The sequence below is a fragment of the Canis aureus genome, chromosome 12, assembly GCF_053574225.1.
Source record: "Canis aureus isolate CA01 chromosome 12, VMU_Caureus_v.1.0, whole genome shotgun sequence".
In the NCBI taxonomy this organism is placed as follows: Eukaryota; Metazoa; Chordata; class Mammalia; order Carnivora; family Canidae; genus Canis; species Canis aureus.
In genome coordinates this window covers 57348542-57372633 of record NC_135622.1, presented here as the reverse complement: position 1 = coordinate 57372633, position 24092 = coordinate 57348542, and the positions used below count along the sequence as shown (strand labels likewise).

General features: G+C 46.3%; 2 long non-coding RNA genes across 6 annotated transcripts in view; one reads left to right on the top strand and one right to left on the bottom strand.

Annotated features, from left to right (window-relative positions):
* Positions 1-857: 857 nt before the first annotated feature.
* Positions 858-19653, bottom strand: LOC144281252 (uncharacterized). The gene is made up of 5 exons (XR_013349788.1): positions 18993-19653; positions 18528-18567; positions 6884-7103; positions 1924-4103; positions 858-1702 (listed from the first exon to the last, which is right to left on the bottom strand). It is a non-coding gene; the product is annotated as an uncharacterized LOC144281252 (long non-coding RNA).
* The window catches only part of LOC144281251 (uncharacterized), a 54056-nt gene continuing 32245 nt past the window's right edge, over positions 2282-24092 (top strand). For 2 of the 5 annotated variants that reach the window (XR_013349785.1, XR_013349784.1), the window contains exons 1-2: positions 2284-2394; positions 5228-5384. This is a non-coding gene — a long non-coding RNA (uncharacterized LOC144281251). Of the gene's footprint in view, positions 2395-3888; positions 4023-5227; positions 5385-19169; positions 19860-23066; positions 23660-24092 lie in introns of those variants that run through there. The other 3 variants (XR_013349787.1, XR_013349783.1, XR_013349786.1) reach the window with 3 other exon arrangements.

Sequence of the window (24092 nt, the reverse complement as noted above, 5' to 3'; positions counted from 1 at the left end):
TTGGTGATGGAGCAACCATCTTCTTTTACTATAAAAGGAAACTGCAAGGCCCAAACTCCTTATCTTATAGGAAAAGGGTGCTCAGGGGAGCCCTGAATGCACACCCCTTTCTCCCAAGGTGATGCTCTAGTAAGTGGCAGATCCCACATTCAGAGCAGGTGCTCCTGACTCTGGACCTGGGCTCGAATTTAGTACATTCCTTTTGCCTTCCCTTTCGAACAGGATGAGCTCTGGACCTCAAGAATAGGCCAGAGTACAGAAAAGATTTGTGGTGTGCTTGAGGCCCTGCTCAGGATCTCAGAGCAGCACGGTGACGGGGTGGCCATGGCCATGGCTGAGTCTTGAAGGATGGACGAGACTGGCTCTGCCCAGGGGTTGGGTATTCTAGGGCATGCTAGGTATTCCCAGCAGAGGGTACAGCATGAGCAAAGGCCTGGGGGCTAAAGATAGATCGTGTGCAGGGGAGCTGTAAGCAGTTCAGTGTTTCTGGAGTTCAATGAGCCGGGGAGTTTAAAGAGGAGCCAGGTGGGGGGCTGGCAGGAAGGTGAGCTGGATGAGGGTGGGCTGTATCTTTGGAGTCGCCTGATAGGGTAAGGATATAATTTATCATTCACCCCAGGACACGTTGACAAGTGAAAAGGTGCTAAAAATAATGAACAGGTGTTAATTGCTCGATGGCAAGCGTGAGCCATGACTGTCGCAGACACCCCGTCAGAGAGAGCCCCTGAGGTGTTGGGAGCAGGATTTGATGCAGTCACATCTGTACTTTGGAAAGGTCGCTCACTGCAAACACAAGACGGCTTGAGCAGATTTTATTTGCAAAGGTAAAACATGCTCAACGTGGAGCTCCCCCTCGCCCTCGTCCCTGAGCCCCCTTCTCCAAAGCAACCCTGGCCTGGGCGCTAGAGTTTCATCCCAGAGAGAGCGTGAATATGAGTAGGTGTGTATCTATCTCCTCTTTAGCACAGCGGTCGCACTCAGCACACTGTTTTACCCTTGCTTTTTATTGATTATGCCATGGAAGTCATTCTGTCTTAGTGCACTCAGAGCTGGGCTTGTCTTTTGTTGGCTTTAAAACATTCCGTGGATTCAACAATTGCATCCGACGTTTGCCCTACGGATGGACGTTGAGGTGGTTTCTGATTTTGTGCTGTTATAAACGATGCTGCGAATAATATCCTCAGACAGAGGATTGGGTGCGTAGAATGAATTGCCTGCAATGGAATTACTGAGCCCAAGGACATAAATACATTTATAATTTTAAGAAATAATGCCAAATCGTCCCTCATGGGAGGGGAATTCTTTCTATGCACACGATCCTAGGCACAGGGACGTGAACTGGAGGGAGCACGCGTGGAGTCCCGGGGGACTGGGCGAGGTGGGCGATGGGAGGCAGGGAGTGTGAACAGGTGACCATTGCAACGTCCAGGAGTGAGACATGAGGGTCTGATGCAAGGCAGTCATGGTGGGGGTGGTGGGAAGCGATGATTTGGAGAAACACATTAAGAGGTCAAGTCCTCATACGCCAGGTGACGGTGATGTATGTGGGGTGGGCTCCCACTTCTCTACCTTGTATAACTGAGGGGTGCAGGTGAGTTTATTAACCGAGAGAATGAGGTCTTCTGGCAAAGTGAGGGAGGTGGCTTCGGAGGAACAGAGGGTCTCTCGGGGGAAACGTCCAGAAGAAGTTGGGTGCACGGGCCTGAGGGCAGGGAGAAGCTCTAGGTGAAGCCCCAGTGGTGTGGGAGGTGGGGCCTGAGAGCTGGGGGGACAGCCTGGGGAACCAGCATCAGAGGGAAGAGCCAGCCAGGGGCCCGGACGCAGCGCTGCAGGAGGGCCTCCTTCCGAGCCTGGCTCTGCATTTGTAGGTCTCGAGAGGTAGGGCCTCCCTGACTGTGGCCCCTGGGTCCCTCCCTGCCTCACCTTATGCAGGCCCTGGACGGGGAGCCTGGGGCTCAGCTTTTTTTTAGGGGCAGGCTCAGGGGAGAGGCACATGGAGTGTTCTGGAAGTGCAAGGAAGAAACTCCTGAATCTGGAGGCAACAGGTCTGGCAAGGGAGAGACTCGAAAGTGTCCATTAGACAGAGCAATTAGGAGATCACGAGTGCCCTTGGCGGAGCCGGTTTCAAACAGAGCCTGGGATTCTTTGAACCGATAATAGAAAGTCGGCGTGTTTACTCATTGGTTGTATCCTAGCAACAGTGTGTTCTCAACAGGGCTAAGTGTTCTAGAAAGCAAGACCAAATTATACAAGAACACAGCGTTCTAGAATGTCTGCATGGGTCTGTCAGCCAATTTCCTTCTTAGAGGTACTCAGGAGATTGGTAAAAACGACCCTCTTTCCCTCTAAGTTTCCAGGTAGTCCACGGCAGGCGTTTAGCACACTATATAGAATGTGAGTGCTTTGCCTGGGTCACCTCCCGGGACTCCACGTTACCCCGAGGCGGGACAGAAGAGTGGGGTCCCAGCCGGAAAAAATGAGCTGAGAGTTGTAGTTCGCCACCTCACTCAATGGGCCGCGGGACTGTCTGCTGTCCAGGCCGACGCTGGCAATGCCATCTTCCCAGCCCACTGTGGATCCTCCCACACCGGTGGTGGCTGGGGTGACCCACTGCCCACTTCCAGCAGCTTCGAATGATGCTCGGAAAATGCAGATGGGCCTTTGACCTCCAAGATTCCCCTGTTGGGCACTCCCTCCCAGCACCTCACAGGTCTCAGGGAGAGCGCTTAGCTTACTGCCGTATGCGATTTGTTCTATGAACACTCATTTCCCCCCACAGATGGATGGGGAGCTGGTCTGGGAGGAGGGGCTGGTCACAGATGTGTCTTTCTCAACTGTGGGTAAGGATTCAGGGGCCAAGCGCAGAAGATGACTGAGGTTTGGTCTCTCCCTCTGAGGTCCTGTGGTTGAGCGGAGGACATAACCTAGAACCCAGATTTCTTGGAGGAAATGCAACAAACCAGAGAGAAGAAACCAGGGTGGGGGGCACCTAACCCAGCACGGGGCAATCAGCAGAGACATCTTGGAGGAGGTGATGCTCTGTCTTGGAGGAGGTGATGTCTGTGTCTTGTACAGAGCATGAGAAAGAGTCAACCTGGAAGAAGGTGTGCAAGGATGTTTCTGACCTTTGATGCAGCCTCTGTAAAACACGCAGGTGTGGGCTAGCATGGCACGTCCTATGACACTGGGGCCCAGAGTCTAGGAAGGTAGCTCCCCTGCATTGTAACTGGCAGTGTGGCCCTAGCAATGCTGTGGAATCAAGAACTTGATGGGGACAATGCCTTTCTTTAAGCAAAATGAGGTGACAATGCATTTCACCCTCACTCCTCTCTTCCCTCCTGATCACAGAATGAAGCCTCTGAGCCTGTGTGTGGGGTGAGCACGAAGGGGGTTGGGGTCCTCTCAGCCCTGCAGGCTGGCAGGCTTTCTGGCAGTGTAGACGCGGTTCTTGCAGAGCCCGTCCCACATCTGAGAGATGACAGCTGCCCCTCTGGCTCTCTTGAGTGTGACATAAAATAATATGAAGTGGTCTTGGGTGGGGTCAAGCCTCAGGTCTGTCTCACTAGTTCCTTCGTTTGTACGGTTATGCCTTTGGTTTGCGCCGAGGGATGACGCCCTAAGAAACAGAACTTGCTCTTGAGATTATGAAGCGTGTTGATTGTGGAGGTCCTTGTGTATCAAGTGCCCCGGAGACATTTGCCCCAGGAAAAGCCATCTGGGTGGCTGGCTTGATTTTCCCCTTTGGGAGCCAGTATGTTTTTTATTGTGATAATCTGTGAAGTTAGAAATAATTATTTTGCACCCTTAAATGTGCAGATAAGCACAACGGGTAATAGAGCTCTCAATGAGTTATATTTTTATAAACATTGAGTTGTCTTACTGGAATAGAAGACGGATAACATCATCCATTCTGCTTCATCTCTCCTCGGAGGAAACCACTGTCCTGAGCTGGGGATGCATCCGTGCCGTGATTTCTAGTTTAGAAGGTAGACTTCCGTAAGCAATCTGCAGCATCATGGAGTGTATGTAGACATTTTTACATGTAATTTGTTGACAATGTTTTGAACTTGCTTTTCTGGTCAACCATCCCGCATTCTTGAGATCTATGATTGCAACGCATATAGGAACAGTTTATTTATCTTTTTTAACCTGGTGTAGTAAACATGTTAGCTGATCGGGTTTCTCTATTTTTGCTGCTTAGGAATCTTTGCCCTGATTTTATAACTGAGTATGCACACATTAGCTTTCCCTCAGGCATTGTCTTTCTACTTTACCTGTATTTTTTTTTTCCCTGAGTTAAAAGAAAAATAGATTTTTCATTTTTAGAACAGTTTTAAGCTCATAGCAAAGTCGAGAGGATGGTAGGGAGATTTTTCATATATCCCCCTGCGCCCACACAGGCATAACCTCCCCCATTATTAACATCCCCTATCAGAGGGGACCTTTGATACGATTGATGAACCTACGTTGACACATTGTCATCACTCAAAGTCCATAGTCTACAGTTAACTCTTGGTATTGCACATTCTATGGGTTTAACAAATGTATGATAGCAGGTATCTAACATTGTAGCATCTTACAGAATAGTTATTACTACCCTAAAAATCCTCTGGGCTTTGCTTATTCATCCCTCCCTCCCCCTTACCCCTGGCAACAACTGATCTTTATAGTGTCTCCATTGCTTTGCCTTTTCTAGAATGTCATATAATGGGAACCATGCAATGTGGTGCCTGTTCAGATTGGTTTCTTTTAGTAAGATGCATTTAGGTTTCCAACATGGCTGTTAATGGCCTGATAGCTTATTTGCTTTTAGTGCTAAATAGTATTCCGTTGTCTGAATGCACCACAGTTCATTTATATACAGAGGAAATTTTGGTTGCCTCCAACCCTTGGCAATTAGGAATAAAGCTGCTACAAATATCTGTGTGCCGGGTTTTGTGTGGACATGTTTTCAATGCATTTGGGTAAATACCAAGGAATGCAATTGTTGGGTCATATGGTAAGAATACGTCTGGGGGCGCTGGGCTGGCTCCGACACTAGACCGTGTGACTCTTAATCTCAGAGTTATGAGTTCAAGCCTCATGTTGGGCTTGGAGCCTCCTTAAAATTAAATAATAATAATAATAATATGTTTAGTTTGTAAGAAACTGCCAAACTGTCTTCCAATACCCTGATTTTTAAATCTATCCACTTTTCACTTTTTTTTTTTTTTTTTTTTTTTTTTAGGATGCTGGAACGTTATCTCAGATCCTTTCTGGAATGAGGCAAGGAAGAGATGGGAGCAAAGCAAGCACATAAACATCTTATTTCTATCCAGGCTTGGCAGCTGGGGACTCAGGCCAGATCTTGGAGAGGGGAACTGGAAGACAAAGCCTGTTTTGAGGTGGGTGTGCATCAAACGCAGGCTGCCAGGAACTGGGTCCAGGCAGCAGACTCCTGGAGAGTCCCCATCTGTGCCCCAAGGATCCAGAGATGAAGGGGTGCTCTGGGGGGGGGCCCAGTCCTCCATCAGCTGCTCTGTACCTTGAATCACAGACCCTACTTTCACTGTAAGGGGGCTCAGAGAGCAGCTCACCGCTGCCTGGGAGGGCGCCTTGCCTTCTCCTGCTGGTCAGGAGACCCCGGTCAGGCCACCTTGGGTCTGGGTCAGGCTCAGGTGCCAGCACTGGAACTAAAGCCATGACAGAGTGCTGGCTGACCCCTCTATTGATGGGAAGCCTGTTCCCTGGGACGTCCACAGCCCTTGGATCTTGCTTCCTTCTAAGTCTTCCAGGTCAGTTCCTGAGCCCCACCAACAGGGCCCCCTTGCCCCCAAGAAGTGGTCCCAAAGCTAGTTCTGGGCCATCCCGACGTCCTCTCTTCTGCCCTCTTGCTGGTAGGACACTCTGTTCTTTCTCCAGTCCCATCTCTGCCCAGCCCAAAGCCTATATCCAAACGAGCGCCCCAGGACATGCCAGCGTCCTGACCCCCCACTGCTTGTTGGGACACCTTCTCGCACTGCTCGTTGCCACCACAATGGTCCCCATATTCCTTCACCAGAGGGCCCTCTCCTTAGCCCCTCGCTGCTTGACCAGAATCCAAAGGGTAGAAACACAGCTCACTTATTAGAGCCCGAGGGCCTAACAGGCACGTGGGAGGCACTCAGAAATAAGGCGAGGAATTGAAATAATGTCAGAATATGAACGTTCAGCCTGTTTTAGTACGCGACTTTAAAAAAAAATCTTTTCTTTGCTGTGCTAGAAGGATGGGATGTAATTATCCCCTGCTTTATAACACAGTCAGGGGATTAAGCTCTTTCTGTCCTGGAAGAAAGAGGAGCCAATACATCAGTCGCTCTGGGCTTTATGCACCACTAAGATCATCTGGGAAAGAGCGAGATGTCTTTGCGGGGAGGAGGTGTAGGCTGGCATCAAGGAATACAGGAGGTTGCGAGGGCTGGTGGTTAGGGGAGGTAGCCAGAACCCTCTGGCATGGACCTGCTGCGATGGAACCAGAAGTCACCCAAGAGTGGAGCGGTGGTGAGTGGGACCAGGGAAGCCAAGGTGAGGGGACTGCTTGCATTCCTGATGCGTAGAGGTGACCAGATGCCTCCAGCATGAGACAGCCTTCCCTGGCCGGCACCTGGGCCCACCCAGCAGGCCCTCCTGCTGGAAGGTCTTGGAAAGTCTGGAAGGTCTTGATGCCTGGGTGTGGAGTGCCCACGGGAGCTGCCCTCCGGATGGGGGACTAGGCTGGCTCTGTCTGGTTCTTCGTTGGGGACCTCCTAATGCCTGAGACGCTGCTGTGGCTGTGAGCGCGGGCACACCTGTGCTAAATAAACTGAACAAGCTCCAGTCCCTTGATCTGGGCCAACCGTCACTGCCCCCCACCTCCACAACACACCGTGTATCAAACGCAATGCTGTGCTGCTGGGGTGCAGCTCACCCTCCACGTGTACCAGCCGAGGCTTCAAGCTTGCACGTCACACCGCCGACAGCAACAGATCTGATCCTCAGTGAAATGTAGAGACCAAAGTTTAAGGGCAACTCCTGGAGAGCTTTTGGGGATCCTCTGAGGCCTTTTACTCAGGATTGTCCCCATCTGTATTCTGGGTGAGTAAGTTCTGGAACCAAGATCAGAGATCTGCAAGTAAGTTCTATTTTAAACAAGAAATTAAAACACTGTTTTAATACGTTCCGTGAAGATATTTGAAATAGCAATATTAATTAAAATACTGGGGGTTCACCATGAGCCAGTTATCATGTTAAGCACGTTACAAGAATTGGCTCATTCAGTCCTCGCAGCCACTGCATGAGGTGGGCGCCGGCGAGGGCCAGCATGCTGTTGGTTTTCTTCCTTAAACAGCGACACTTCCACACGTGTGGCTTGTGGCTCAGGATGTCACATTAGTGACTATTTCTGCATAAAGTCATTCTCAGAAACCAGAGAAAATTGACATGTTCTGCAAACAGCCAGGGAGCGTTTTTGACCTTGCCTGAGCTGCTTTCCTACCACTGTATTAGCTGCTTCTTTGGGGCTCACTGGGAGCTGAGTAGGACATAACCATGGTAACAGGCAATCACCTCCAACTCCAGTTGCTAATCTGGGTTAGAATTGCCCTGCTGGAAGCTCTTTGAACATCCTCAGGAGAGCCTGGAAAGGAGCTGTGAGAGGCACCAGTCCCACCGGGTGGGGGTCCGTGGCCCTGGGGCCCCACAGGTGCTTTGGCAGAAACACCCTCTGCATGGGACACCTGGGTGGCTCAGTGGTTGAGAGTCTGCCTTTGGCTCAGGTCGTGATCCCGGGGTCCTGGGATCGAGTCCCGCATGGGGCTCCTCACAGGGAGCCTGCTTCTCCCTCGGCCTCTGTCTCTGCCTCTCTCTTTGTCTTTCATGAATAAATAAATAAAAATCTTAAAAAAAGAAAAACTGGAACACCTGCTTTCAGTCAGAAGCCTCAGCCTCAGACTCCAGCCTTGTTGCCCTGCCCGTGTGATATGGGGCAAGTCACTTCCCGCTGGTCCCTCAGAGTCCCCACGTGAGAGGGAGATGATGTTTTATGGCTGCCCCTGATTCTCACGAGAATAGGAAGAGTTAAAGCTTATGAATCATATTTTGTAAATACAGTGCCAACGTCAGGAGTTACTGCCTTTACTTTTAGTCCCATGGAGGCGTGTCTTTGGGGTGGTGGAGTCAGGGAAGTTGGATGACGCATATTTCAATTTTCTAAAACTTTTTGCTATGGTAATTTTCAAATACAAATGAAAGTAGATGGCATAGAATAATTTTCCACGTATTCATTGTCACTGTCAACCATTAACAACATTTGGCCAGTTTTGTTTCATCCATTATCTGTAAAAAAAATTATCTTTATGGAGATATAATTTATATACAAGTAATGTAGCAAAATGTACCTTACTAGGAATTTAGACACTCATATAACCGTCACCACAATCAGATATTTAACATTTCATCACTTCCCAAAATTCTCTTGTGCCCCTTCCCAGCCAACTGCCCCTTCCCGCCATGGTTCCAGGGCCTGGAACAGACCCTTCATGGGACACATGCAATCTTCCTAGGGATGCTGGGACCAGAGGCAGAGTAAGGCCTTGTTCTCAATGGGGATAGAAGGATGGAGGAATTTTTATACATATATATAACATGCATATAAATATACATAACAAAATTTACTATTATAACTATTTTTTAAAAGATTTTATTATCTATCTATTTATTTATTTATTTGAGAGAGAGAGAGAAAAAGAGCAAGTAGGGGGAGGAGCAGATCGAGAAGGACAAGAAGATAAATCAGCTCCACACGGAGCACAAAGCCTAACGTGGGGCTTGAAATGTGGGGCTCAATCTCACGATCCTGAGATCATGACCTGAGCTGAAATCAAGAGTTGGATGCTTGACTGATTAAGCCACCCAGGTGCTCCGGTTTTTGTTTTAAAATATTTTATTTATTTATGAGAGACACACAGAGACAGGCAGAGACATAGGCAAAGGGAGAAGCGGGCTCTGTGTGGGCAGCCTGATGCATTTGATCTCAGGACCCCAGAATCATGACCTGAGCTGAAGGCAGATGCTCAACCCCTGAGTCACCCAGGTGCCCGGTGCCCCTGTTGTAACCATTTTTAAGTGTACAGGTCAGTGGCATTTAGGACACGGACATTATTGTGCAACCATGACCACTATCCATCTGTACAACTTTTTCTTCATCCCAAACTGGAATGATAACCCCACATTCCCTCTCCCATTCTGGCCACTATGCTGTAGCATGTGTTAGATTTCCTTCCTTTGTAAATCTGATAATATTCCATATTTTGTTTATCCAGTCATCTGCCAATGACACTTGGGTTGCTTCCACCTTGTGGTATTGTGAGTAATGCTGGTATGAACATGGGTGTCCAAATATCTGTTTGGGTCCTGGCTTTCAATTCTTCTGGGTGTATACTCAGAAGTGGAATTGCCGGATTAAAATGGTCATTCTATGACTAATTTTTCTGAGGAACTGCCATACTCTTGTCCAGAGCAGCTACACCATTTCACATTTCCATCAGCAAGGCCCAGGAGATCCAATTTCTCCATATCCTTGTCAACACTTGCTCTTTTCTGGGCCCTCACATCCCTCCGATAGCCGTCCTGATGAGTGTGAAGTGGTACCTCATTATGGTTTTGATTTGCATTTCTCTAATGACTAATGATGCTGAGCATCCCTTCATGTACTTATTGGTCATTTTTACACCTTCTTCGGGAAGGTGTCTATTACAAGTCCTTTGCCTTCCTCTTCTTTTTAAAAACATCTCCTCTTTCTGCAAACTATTTGGGCCAATTTTTTCTTTATCTTAAGTGCATTTATTATTATGCACTTTTACATTTTTGGTCCTCTTCTTCCAATAATTCTGCTTCAGGCAGTAAATAATATTTGGCTGTCCTTATTTTGGAAGGGTGTCTTCCTTGGGAATCTGGTTACTTTGGCCAGTGAGGATGAGTTCAGGACCGTATAGTGATATAAAAGGCCAGGCCAGCATCAGTCCCAAGTCTAAAGGGAGGAAGCGGATGGAACAGAAGGGATCAGGATATGCCACCCTGAATTTGCCACTTTGACTAAAGAATTATTTTGAGCTGAAGGCATTTGGGTTCCTGAAATCCCTAATCTGCCTCAAAGCAGTCTCCCAAAAAAACTCAGTTTTCACAAAGCCCCTTCTGGGAGCAACTGCAACCAACTCTCAGAGTTGACACCACGCCCAGATAGACATTGTCACAAACTGTCCTATCTCCATCTATTTGCCTGAGAGCCCACTTACCCTTCCTCAAAGTCATGTGATTTCCCTAAAACAGGGAAATTTCTTTCTCCTTGTCTGTTGCCCCTAAATCAGGTATACAGACCCTAAGTTCTAATCCCCACTTTGAGTTACTCATCTCTGGGTATGTGTGATGCACAAGCTTAGAAACTTCTGTTGGTCTTCCTCTTGTTAATCTGCCTTTCGTCAGTCTGATCCACAACCAGGGAACTGGAGAGAGAAGGAAGAGAAGACTCCCGTCTCTGCAGAACCCAGGGTGTTGGAGCCCCCGGTTCCCAGAGAATCCCTCCTCTTTCTGGTCTCCCTCCCTGGAACTACTCTGGTCAGGGTAGTGTCTCTGGTTCCCAGTGTCTTGGGTAGAGCCAGACTCTCACCAGGTCCCCATACTGTGAGTTTCTGGGGGCGATGAGGGTGGCTGGGTGGTCTGCCCTCCCTGGTTCTTCTCAAATCCTCCCCACAGCAGGGATCATGCAGTTCCCAGTGCCCTGACTGTTCCACAGACACCAGGAGTGGTGGCCCGGCCAGATGAGCCAGCAGTGACTGTTCTAAGGCTCACGATGGCAGCCAGAGCAGAACTTCAAGTGCCCACCCACACTCTCATTGCCATCTTCCACCACCCAAGACCATTAAGAGCTGAAGTCTACTCCCACGCGGGCCTGCACGACACCTACCATCTATATTAACATAGCTGGGCTATTCTTTTCTCTTCATTAATGTGACTTCATTTTTTCAGGAATCTCCAGCTCAGCCTGATTATTGTTATAGAAATTTCCATAAAGACTCATCAGCTTTTCAATGGAAAGCATCAAGAGACCATTTGTGCCCTAAGATTCTTTGATTTCTTTGCTCAGAATCTGTACTTTCTGTTTCCACCAACCCCAATGGTCCAGTCATGGCTGTACCCAGTCCTGATGAAGCTTTCCCCCATTGGAAAGACTGCCTTATTTTTTTAAAAAAGATTTTATTTCTTTATTCATGAGAGACCCAGGGAGAGAGGCAGAAACATAGGCAGACGGGGAAGTAGGCTCCCTCTGGGGAGCTTGATGCAGGACTCGATCCAGGACCCTGGGATCACACCCTGAGCTGAAGGCAGATGCTCAACCACTGAGCCACCCAGGTGCCCTGGAAAGACTGCTTTAAATCAAACTTCCAGGGATCCCTGGGTGGCGCAGCGGTTTGGCGCCTGCCTTTGGCCCAGGGCACGATCCTGGAGACCCGGGATCGAATCCCACGTCGGGCTCCCGGTGCATGGAGCCTGCTTCTCCCTCTGCCTGTGTCTCTGCCTCTCTCTCTCTCTCTCTCTGTGACTATCATAAATAAATAAAAATTAAAAAAAATAAATCAAACTTCCAGTTCTCAGTAAATTTGGACAATGGCTTCTCCTCTCTGAGAATTGCCAAACATCTGGGAGGTGATATTCCCCTTTACTGTGGGATGCAATAAACTCCGCTCAGTTTTCTCAGAAAGATCATTTTTGGGAGCCAGCTTTTGACACTGGGCACTGCTTAAGCCAGTCTTTGGTTTTCCAAGACCTTTTCATCTCATTGTTCTGGTTCATTCCTTTGATCTGTATTTCTCTTGCTCTGTAATTTCTCCGGATTGATTTTAGGGGAGGAAGCATCAGGCAATGACAATTTGCCACTCAGCATGACTTTCCTTCCAATTGCATCAAAGGGAACTCACATCGTTACGGTGTAGACTGTCCAGGACAGCATGCCAATTTCAGTTGCTGTACAGGGCCAGGATCTAAGTTTGTTTAACCAAAACTCCCAGTTACATTTTATATTTTCCCATGATTGATCCTGAAATGCAACTAATCTTGACTGGCATTTCAGCTTCAATCAGGAGGGGAATTTGTTAATTGTGTAATTAAAACACAATGGTGATCTAATAATGGAGTAATAATGCCAGCTTAATTATTCCTGCTTTTTGTGACTATTTTAAAAATATAAAGTCTGTAGGCAGAGAATAATTATATACTGATGTTTCAGTGGTTTAAAAATTTCTTATTTTCTAATGCTAGGTATCTGGTTAGTGTAATGGGCATTTTTATTCATTTGCAATAAAAAAAAGTTAAGTGTTTACAAAAATTAAATATGGTATTGAAGTCATGGCTGTTTCAACTTATAATTATTGACTACGATAGCTCTAGCAACTCCACCCCTCCTAATGCTCCTGTCTTCACTTGGCTGCTCCTGGCACTAGGGAAAAGACAACAGGGTAAAAAGATGACACTCAGGGTTTGAAGCCACACAGACCCAATTCAAGTCCCGCTGTGTCACTCAGTGGGTGTGATGTTGATCAAGGCCGTGACCTTCCTGATTCCTGGTTTCCTCAGATATGAATGAAAATACTTGTATCCAATAGGATTGTCAGCAGGACGCTTTTGCTATTATTGTTCGCTTGATTGAAATGGATGTCATTTGAAATTGTTTAGGATCCTATACACCAGGCTCTACACCACCAAGTGCTTGGATGTTTTTCCTTATCAAGTTTATCTCATAATGTGTACGGCTACACAGCTCCTTCCAAACAGAAGGAGGGGCATTTGTTCATGAAAAATTACTATGATTGGGAAAGGTTGATGGAACTTGAGTATGGATAAGCTTAGCTTCTGCTGACGGCCCTAAAAAGAGAGAACTTGTCCTTAGCCCAGAAGGAAGGGCACAGCCTTCCTGACGGCAGGGTGAGTGTCAACATGGGAAGGATCCATGTTTATCTAGCTAAAGGAGAAGCTTGGCAGAAAAGCCAAGAACTGCAGGTAGTGGGGCAGGCCTGGCCTGAGGAAGGGAGCTCTGGTCTAGAGGTTCCATCCTACAGTCCTGTCCTGGGGATGAGATGGAGGGAACCAAGCTGCCACTTCCCTCACACTACTGACTCTCCTTCCTAGGCTCTGGGTTTGTTCACACCATCCAACCCTCTCATCCTTAGGCTTTTTGTGTGGTGCCATCCTGGAGTGCCACATGGGCTTGCAGGGACCAGATTCACAGCCTCTGAAATGGGAGTGCCCAAGATTATTCACAGAGGACTGAGGACAAATATTAGAACTTCCATTTATATTTATTTTTCATCTTGTTCTATCATTCTATCTTTGTTTATTTGTTGTAGTGCACATACTGTGGTAGTTTAATCATATTTCACCACTGGTAAAATTTATAAATGAAAAAGAAAAAACGTATAAAAGGAAAATATGCATTTACTGAGGATGCACACTTATTGATAGGCAACTCATTAAAAAAAATTGGGCAATCACTGCTCTTGACTACCTGTCCCCTGTGGGCATTCTATTTTGAGTTGCAAATTAAATCTCTAAAATCCTTTCTCATCCTCCCAATCAGCCTCTCAAGAGCTTGGCTGGCAGCTGTTGGGTGACCAGCAAGTTGGAGCTCGTGAGTCTACAAAGCTGAGAACTAGTCTTTCTCTCCCTGGTAAGCCTTGGCCTTGCTGAGCCTTAGCTTTCAAATCGGTCAAGTGGTAGAACAGTAGCTGTCTTTGTCTGCCTCGTGGGGTGTTGTAAAGACTCAGATCATATCGCGTCATATGGAGTCTGCAGAACACCAAAGACAAGAACATTAAAAGCAGTAAGAGAAGAGTCAGAATGCTCTCAAAGGAATGACGATCTATACTAAGAGATTTCTTCTTCTTTTCTTTCTTTTCCTCCTTTTCATTCTTCTTCTCCTCCTTTTTTTTATAGATGGTAGAAAAGTTTCTTTCCTTTAGAACTCACCAGCTGTGCTCTGTTGAGATGATCCCAGCAATCATGCCAGCCACACCTGGAGCCACAGCACCTACAATTCCAGTACCTTCTTCCCTCCATTGGGCCATGGGTGGGTATGACTTTGGCCACATCAGCATCGAAGAGCTTCTTCACAGCTAGTTTGATCTGCTGTTTGTTGGCCTTGACATCTGTCCTAAACGTCAGTGCACTGCCGTTCTTCATCTTCATGGTTGACGATGTGGTCAGGGGAGATGTGATGATGGCATATGGGTCAAGTTGATACTTTGGGTGCATTCCTCTGAGGATACTTGGGTTGCTTTTGGAGTTGCAGCGTCTTGGGGTGCGGAAAGGTGGAACGTGGGTGACATGAAACAAGATTGTCTCTCTCTTTCTTCATCTTTGTGGCTGTGGACACCTTTTCTGTACTGCCTATTTGGCCTCCAAAGCCTTTGGTTTGACCTCAAGTTTGGGAGGTGTAGGGATTTTCATGTTTTGCTTTCAGCACTATTTGTAAAACGGCAACATAGCAAACTTCTTTTTTTTTTTAAAGATTTTTTATTTATGATAGACATAGAGAGAGAGAGGCAGAGACACAGGCAGAGGGAGAAGCAGGCTCCATGCTGGGAGCCTGACGTGGGACTCGATCCCGGGTCTCCAGGATCGTGCCCTGGGCCAAAGGCAGGCGCTAAACCGCTGAGCCACCCAGGGATCCCCCATAGCAAACTTCTTAATAGCAACAGTGGAAGTCAGAAGGTAATGTACATTCAGCCAGCATACTGGAAGATATAACTGACAGTCTAGAGTTTTACATGCAGAAAAATTGTTTTACAAGAATAAGGATAACACAAAGATATTTCAAGACAAACAACAGAGTTTATCACAAATGCAGCTTCACTGAAGGAAGTTCTAAAGGCAGAAGGACCAACCTAATGGAAGGGTAAAGAAGCTGGTAAGCATTTGGACAAATCTAACAACCTTTCACTATACTGAAATATCAACAAGAATAAAAACAATTGCTACTTTGTGAGATGAAACAAATGAGATAGAATGAATATATCAGAAATTTTAGCATATAAATTGTGAAGTGCTTCTTTGTTTGGAAGGAAGATAAAGTCATTTAGGTTTTATTAAGTATGCATGTTAAAAGCTTTAGGTTACCTATTGAAAAAAAGAGGGAAGGTATATTTCCAAACTGGTGAAGGGAATAAGTGGGATAAGGATAAAACACCACCTTAAGTAATCTGTATAAAGGCAAGGAAGAAGGAAAATAAAAAATGCTTTAAAAAGTAGGAGATATGTATATATATGACAAAATATGGTAAGGAAAGAAATCCAAATATATCAGTGATCACAATACATGTAAATGGATTAACATTCTATTTAAAAGATAAAATTTAGACTGGATAGGAAAACAAACATAGCTTTCTGCTATTTATAAGATATATCTAAAACACAAGGGCTGGAATTTGCTTCAAAATAGGTAGATGAGTAGTTAGAGGTAGATAAATGAATGGTAGTGCGGGCAGCCCGATATTGGACATTGATCATTGCTGGGACTGGATAATGTGTATATTAGATGTATTATGCTATTCCATCTACTCTTGTGTGTGTAAGGACTCCTCTATAATAAAAGTAAGTACAAATATCAGACAAAACAGACAAACTGTAAGCATACAGAATTGTTATATGTAAACGTACAGAAAAAGTATTAGGTAAATACTAATCAAAAGTAGGTGTAGGGATCCCTGGGTGGCGCAGCGGTTTGGCGCCTGCCTTTGGCCCAGGGCGCGATCCTGGAGACCCAGGATCGAATCCCACATCGGGCTCCCGGTGCACGGAGCCTGCTTCTCCCTCTGCCTATGTCTCTGCCTCTCTCTCTCTCTGTGACTATCATAAATAAATAAAAATTAAAAAAAAAAAGTAGGTGTAGTTATAAGCTCGGGGCACCTGGGTGGCTTAGTCAGTTAAACCTCTGACTTCAGCTCAGGTCACGATCTCAGGGTCCTGGACTGAGCCCTGTGTGGGGCTCCCTGCTTAACAGGGAGTCTGCTTATCCCTCTCCCTCTGCCCCACCACTGCCCCCACTTATGGTCTCTCTCCCTCCAAATAAATAAATAAATAAATAAATTAAAAAAATATTTTTTTTAAAAAGCAGGTCAGCATAATAATAAAAAGACTCAATTCATCAGAAAGATATAATAATTCTAAACTTGCATCTACTTAGTGATATAGCCTTGGAATACATAAAGCAAAAGTTGGTTTAAGAAAAGAACTATAGGGCAGCCCTGGTGACCCAGTGGTTTAGCGCTGCCTTCAGCCCGGTGTATGATCCTGGAGACCCAGGATCAAGTTCCACATCAGGCTCCCTGCATGGAGCCTGTTTCTCCCTCTGTCTGTGTTTCTGCCTCTCTCTCTCTCTCTCTCTCTCTCTCTGTGTGTCTGCCATGAATAAATAAATAAAATCTTAAAAAAAAAAGAGCTATAAGAGGAAATTGACAAAGCTACCATCAGATTGGGAGATTTAAATATACTTTTCTCATTAATTAATAGGGAAGGCAGATTAAAAATTCAGTTTGGATATAGAAATTTTGAAAAATACTCTTAATAAGGCTTGATATAGTATATATGTCAATATATAGAGCATCATAACCAATGAATGACATCCTTTCCTTTTATTTTTATTTTATTTATTTATTTTTTACATCCTTTCCTTTTAGTCTTTAAATAAAAAGGCTTTATACTACGGGTCATTTCTAAGATATATGGAAGTGGAGATAATAGCTTAATAAAGTCCCAGGTGTATATCAGCAGCTTAAATGATTTATTAGCTCATGGGCACTCCTGTTTCATCCACTCCCACCCACTCTTCTATCCTGGTTTATTTCTGAAGCAAATGCCAGACATTACACAATTTTACCCATAAGCATTTCGGTATGTATCTTTACAAGACAGAGACATTCTAAAAATGGAACAATAATACCACTCTCACATCTAAAAACAGATGTTAACAATGAATCCTTAATATGCAGTTAGACTTCAAATTTCTCCAATTTTCATATATACAGTTTGTTTGAATCTTACACTGGTTTGTTGGCATGTTTCTTGTTGCTCTTGTAATCTATAGCTTCCCTCCATGCTTTTGAAACTTTTATTTTCCCTTTGCAACTTATTTGTTGAAGAAACTAGATTGTTTGCTGTGGATTTTGTCCATTGCGTGTCCATAGTGTCCTTTAACATGTCCTTCTATTCTCTGTTCTTCCTGTAAATTATTAAGTCAATCTAAAGACTGATCAGTTTTAGATTGAGGTTTTTTTTTAGGTGAAGCTGCTTCATAGGATATATGTGTGCTCTTTAATCAAGGGCAATGAAATAACTGGTTCTTTATCTTTTGGGAATGTCAGCAAGTATAATAATCATTGATGATAACCATGGATCCATCAGGCATTGTGAAACTGGTGACAGTCTAATTCTATAATTCCTTCATTTAAACTAGACTATTGATGCAAAATAATCATGTCCGTATCAACTCGTGGGTTACCCAGAGATATAGTTTGTAGAGGAAAGGCTGGACAAAGTCAAATGTACTTTGATATTCAAACAGCCAATTAAATATAATATTACAAATACCACTTATAATATCATAAATAAAATTAAGTGCATAGAAATAAATATAAAAGTATGCAATACCAAGATTGAGAAAATGATACAATTTTTACTGAGGATAATTAAAAAATAAATGGCAAAATATGTGAGGTTCATGGATATAAACCATTCAAAATCATATAGGTGTTAATCTTTCTAAACCAACCCACACATTCAATTCTGTGTGACTCTAAGCACCAATGTTTTTGGTTGATCCCAAAATGTAGAACGAAGAGCTATTTGCCAAGTATAACCAAAATACTCCAAAAGTACAAGGTGGGGACTAGTCCTGAAAGATAATGGTATTTAGTGAAAAGTTACAGTGATGGTGTGGTACTGGGGCAGGGATGTAAAAATAAACCAACGGAATAAAATGTAGGCCCAGAAATAGACTAGGCATATATAGAAACTTGATTTATGGCAAAACAGAGCAGTGTAGGCTAGTGGGGGGAAATGTACTTATCATTAATATTGCTGAGTAAAAATAACCACATAGAAAAAAAAAAACTAAATAGGATCCTTCCTCATGCCATTTATGAAAATCAATCCCAGGCAGATTAAAGATTATAAAGCTTTAAGAAGATAATATTGCATTTATCTTTATGACCTAAAGATAAAGAAGAATTTCTTGGATAAGACACAAAGGACTACAGGTCATAAGGTAAAGATGGGAACATTTTGATGATATTAAAATAAAGAATTCTTGTTTATTAAAGAGATACGAAGAGAATTCATGAAGCTGTTCATTGCTGGTAGGAATGTAAATGGGCACAAGTACTTGAAAAAAACAGTTTGATGTTACCTGGCAAAGCCGAAGGTACCTGAGCCTGGGGACCTGGCGTCCCTGCACTCCTAGGAATCTATTCCAGAGAAAATCTTACCAAGGATGCTCAGAGCCGTGCTGATCCTGCTGGAATCAAACTGGAAACAACCAAAGTGTACATTGGCGGGAGAAGGGAAATATAAGCTCTTGGTGTGTTTATTTATTATTTTTTTAAATTTTTATTTATTTATGATAGTCACAGAGAGAGAGAGGCAGAGACACAGGCAGAGGGAGAAGCAGGCTCCATGCACCGGGAGCCCGACGTGGGATTCGATCCCGGGTCTCCAGGATCGCGCCCTGGGCCAAAGGCAGGCGCCAAACCGCTGCGCCACCCAGGGATCCCTCTTGGTGTGTTTATACAATGGGATGCTATACAGCATCGAAAGCAAATGCACTATAATATTTTCACTGAGAAAGAAGAGCATCAGGAATACAGGGGAGCAAAAAGGGAAAAAAAGGAGTAGAAGAATGAGTCTCTGTCATTTTGTTTATGTGAAGTTCAAAAATATGCAAAATTAAATACCTTTTGGGGATACAAACACTGTAAGACTATGAAGCACAACAAGGAAATGTAGATGCACAGGGTTCATGGCAGTGGTACTGGGAGGGTGGGGAAGGGTGCACTGGGCTGCAAAGATGCCAGCTATTTTCTGGTCTTCACCTGGGGTGTGGGTCTGTGGGCACCTGTAGCAGTGTTGGTCTTTGCCCCCTACACACTGGTTATAAAGATCCCTCTGTACCTATTTATATCTACTAATATCTCCTACATCTACCCAATAGAGACAATGGTTCGAACCCTTTGGGTTTACAAGGGAGCATGATTGTTGCCCTTCCTTGGGAGCCCTGCCTGCACCCAAGAGCTGTTCTGTGCACTTGTAATTGCTAAGCAGGTGTACTATATACAGCCCTGACTCCTGCACACGGTGTCTGGGGTCGTCTGGCCAGCTGGAGTGAGGAGGGGATGGTGCTAAGGACCACAAGAGGGAGGGAGGCAGAAAGTGGGCTCCTAGGAGGGTGCCCTGCTGTTTCCATGGTGACCTCAGAAGGAGGGAGTCATCTATATCCTTCAAGAGCCTGATTGGACCATTCTGTGTCAGAGCACCTCAGGCACACCAGCACCAGGTTCTGCCCAGCCTTGGGGGGACGCCTCATCGGACAAATAGATCCCTAGAGACAAGCCTTGTGAGGGGGAGATAGGAATGGAATACAGAAAGTCGGTGCACCATCATTCTATCTTACCTATGGTTGTCAAGGTTACCAGAGCCTCGTGTTTCTTAGTAACCACTCCTCCCAAAATAGCCTCCACTGGTGCCAGCCAGCGAATTGCATCCTGCATCCCAGTCATGTTTTACACGGTTCTGAGGGGAAGACAAGAGGCCCCTTGCATGGAGTAAGGTTATATGGATAAGGTTACGGCAGCGCACACAGCTGTTCCTCATCTGGTCTTTACCGTGGCTGGGTGAAGGATTATAATCCCCAGTTTTCAGATGAGAAAACAGGATGGGATGAATCACAAGGATCAGAACTGAATGGAAAATCCAGATTTTGGGGGGCCACTGACACTGCCTTTCGTGGCTAATGCTTGGTTACACAGCAAGAGAGGATGTGTTAGACTGCTGTCCACTCTAAGGGCTGAGTGCACCAGGCTGAGAGTCTGCCTTAGGAACTGATACTCCCCCTGCCTGTCCCCTGCTTTCTTCCTTGCCAACAAAACCCCAGTTTTGTTCCCATGTGAGGGGCTCTGTGCCCCCCTGCCCCAGGGAGTGAAGGTTGATTCCTCTTGATGACAATTCTATTCCCTTGTGATTGTTTGAATGTGAAATGTGGCCCCATCTTGGCCAATGGAGGTGGGGGGAGTCTGCAGTGGGACATGATTCTGGGAAAGGAGTTTCCCCCTAAGAAAAGAAATTCCCAGGAGGAAGTGCCCCCCTCCTCTATGACTGGAGGCCCTTTGCACATGAAAGAGCCCACCTGTGGCCTCTAGGGAAGATGTTGCTGATGATTGGGGGGGGGGGATGGGGGGGATGGGGGGGTGGGGGGGGTGGAAAGCCCTTGGGTCCAGCTCTGAGAGGCCACCTCCTCCTCAGAACCAGGCTCCCTCCATCTGGTCATATTGGCTGGGTCTCTTCTCGCTGCATGTCTAGAGACAGAGCTCTCTTCAGCTGTTGGCTCCAGGTGTATGGGGCTGGGAGCTCCCTGGTGCCGGGCATTTGTCACATAACCTCCGCACCCCCAGTCCAATCTTTACCTGGTAGAGGCAGTGTGTTGCGGGTGGGGTGTCACTGAGAGTAGGGCTGGTTCTCTTGACTCAGTGATCCCTGGTAGGAGGTATCTGTACCTCCATTTGTGGGGGACTCCTTGGTGACTCTGCAGAAGGTCCTTGGCTTGGCTCCTTCTTAAAGTTGGGGTATGAGTACCATCCTTACTCAACATTTTAGAAGGTAGGCTTATTTTGGAAACTCTTTCCGTTGAAAATCCTTCACAGTGTAGACAACGATCACTATGACAATTTGGAGGAAGTTTAGTTAATATGCGGGGACTATCATTCTTAAAAAGGACTGTCACTTCATTGACCCATTCTACCGTTATGGAGTACCTGATGTTGAATGTCTGGTGTGTGCTAAGCATTGGACCCAAAAGGAAAGTTACACAAAAATAGTTAAGGTGTGGCTCCCCACCCTCAACCCTCACAGTGCCAAGCCCCGCAGAGTGAGAACATCCTGCAGAGAGCCCTGCCAGGTAGCTCAAGGCCATGGGTGCTGAGAGAGGGGCCCAGCACTGTGCTCCAGCAGCGCGTGGAGGGAGGGGAGATGCTGGCGGGCGGCTGGAGTTGGAAGGGAATGAGACTGGAAGAGGTGGAGAGCAGATGGGCTTGCGGGGTTTTTGTCGGAAGTAGTGGGAAGGATAGAGTATGTCCTCCAATGCCAGGCGGAAGCTTCGGAACCTTGTTTGGAAGACACTGAGGGGTGCAACTGGGAGAGAGATGTTACTGTGGAGATTGTGGTGGGATGGGGGGGTTGTTGAGGGAGACAGGAAGGAGACAGCAGTCACTCCTGGGAGAGATCCTGGGGAGTCAAGCAGGTGCCACCTGGAAGGAAGGGAGGACGCATCCGTGGCCCAGGCAAGGAAAGGGTATGGGCACTGAGCTAGGAAACATGGATCCCAGACCTGGTTGGGCCTCTTGGTTGATGTCACCTTGGCCAAATCATGCCTCCTCTTTGAGTTCCTGGTTTCTCAGTGCAAACAGTGGAGATACAGTAGTCCCCACCGCCCTTGGGTCTCTGAAGTTCTCGGGCACTCTCTGCGTGAGGCGTGTGTGCAGGAAGCCGAGCAGGTCCTGGCTGCAGACCGGATGTGGGGGCAGCAGGAGGAAGGTCTTCTGGCTTGGGTGCTTCATGATTCAGGAGGGCTATGGCCCCTTCCTTCACGGTGGGAAGAAAGCAGGAGAGAAAGGGGGACAGGACAGCCGCATCTCTGTAAGGAAGGGGGGCAGCTTGGGGAGGAGCAGGCATTAGGCACCACAAGTGTCTAGAACTCAGGAAAGGCACATGTCTGAAGTTGTTTTTCTAGCTCTCCTTTAATTTTGTTGCCTGATTCCCAAGCATGTATCAGAGTTAATGAAGCAATTCTATTATTAAACCACACAGAAATTTAAAAGACAATGTACTTGGATTCGAATGGAATAATTAGATATGGAGCGGGGGGAAACATTTGTAAGAGAATTACATATAAATCTCACGTCTTAGCCCTCTGTACCACAGGCATGAAAAAAAATAGGATCACTCAAAGAGCTCAGAAACAAGCTATTTCGTGAGTTTGGGCAAAAAGCAAAAAGCATTTCTATTTCCAGTGAAATGCTTTACGAAGCACTTCAAAACCTAGATCTGAAACTCCACTTCTGGTTTAACATCTACTGAGAAGGCTAGAAGCACTTTTCACTTTTGAAGAAGTGTGTGATGCTGTTGAAAGCCTTCAGGATTTGCTTTGGCGGAACCCATACCTGCTATGATGCCGGGGCACCATTCTTCTTTGCTGTGAATCATCAGACACATTTTTAAGTCACATTTCGGTTGATGGAGAGGTGGAGGCTTTGGGATATGGCGCGGATGTGGCAGGTGCTGGGTAGGGGCGTCTCAGCCACGAAGTCTAGAGAGAGCCCGAGGAGACCGTGCACTGCTGAACTTGGGCTCCCTGTCCTATTTCCTGCTGGGGACACAGCAAGTGACCTTGACCTTGGCGTCCGACCCACCTTTGTGGAACTCAGCGATCGACAGGGCTCATTCCCAGGCATTACTTCCCTAGTTTCAGATCCCTCTCAGAAACAGGTGCAAATAGTTTCCTTCAAAGGGCACACATAGCTCACACTCTGAGAATGCGTGCAAATTTGAATCGTGCCCAGCTCCAAACTTGCACAGACTCTGACAAGTTAGACATATGTGTGTATAAATGGGGTGGGACAGAGAGGCAACCTGAAAGGTGGAAAGAGCACCGGATATGGAGCCAGGAGGATCTGAGCTCAAAGCACGGCCTGGTCTCTTACTGGTTACTTGACCTTGGGCCAGTTAGCCTCTCTGAAGCCTATTTTCCTTTTCTGTAGAACGAGACTGGTTGCAATACCTTCTTCTAAGGGTATTGTGAGGCGTAAATGAGATGAGCACTGTGGAAGCACTTTGTAAGTGAGGAAGCATCCCGGAAACACTCGAAATTGGAGTTTACCAGCAAGCCTGGCATGTCCCAAGAAGGGTGTGATCAGAGCATCGGAGGACCCTGAAATGATGTCACACATTTATGGTGACAGAGCCTGAAAGACCCACACCTTCCACTCCCAGGGGATGCTCTGCAGGACCCAACTCGGTGCAGATGTGACAAAGTGCAGGTACCCTCCAGGGGGCTTGCATGAGCCATCCCTGAGACTGAGCCCCCAGTGCCTGGCCCACAGGCTCCATCAGTGACAGCTAGACCCCTGGAATTGGGTGGCCATCTGCAGGAGCCCAACGAGAGCCAAGCCCGTCGTCTTCCCCAACGAGAGAGACTGCAAATGCTCTCTTCCCTTCCTCCTCCACCTCTCCTTCTCCGCCCCTCCTCCTCATTTTCTTGTTATTCCTCTCTGCCTGGCAAGGTATTCCAAGAGCTCTAATTATTTAGTTGTCATCTGGCATTTAATTGTTTGCCCATAAATTGATTCACTTTACAAAATTTATTCAAATGTACTTCTTTGCATTGTTTTTAAATGAGAACAGTCAGCAAAGGGTGGCTGTGGCCTTGACGTAGGGACCACGGTTTTCCCATCGGAAGACCGGGGGTGAGATTCAAGGACTGCTGTCGTCAGCAAGTCAGGAGCCCTCCCTGAACCCCAGTTTCCTCTGCAGGAAATCGGGGCGGTGGCATCTCCTTCCCCAGTGTTCTGGCTCAGGTCCCATGCTATAGATACAGATTATGAGGGATTTCTGGCATGAGCCTCGAAGGAGAACAGTTGTCCCCTCGGGAGGCACTTAGAAGAAGGGACCTTCAGATGGGGAAGAGTTATTTTAGGGGATTCTGGAAGCTCCTGGGGAGTCTTTGTTGACCATGAATTCTTTATGAGGAAACTAAGCCAGCAGGCAATTCTCAGTTCCTGTATAAA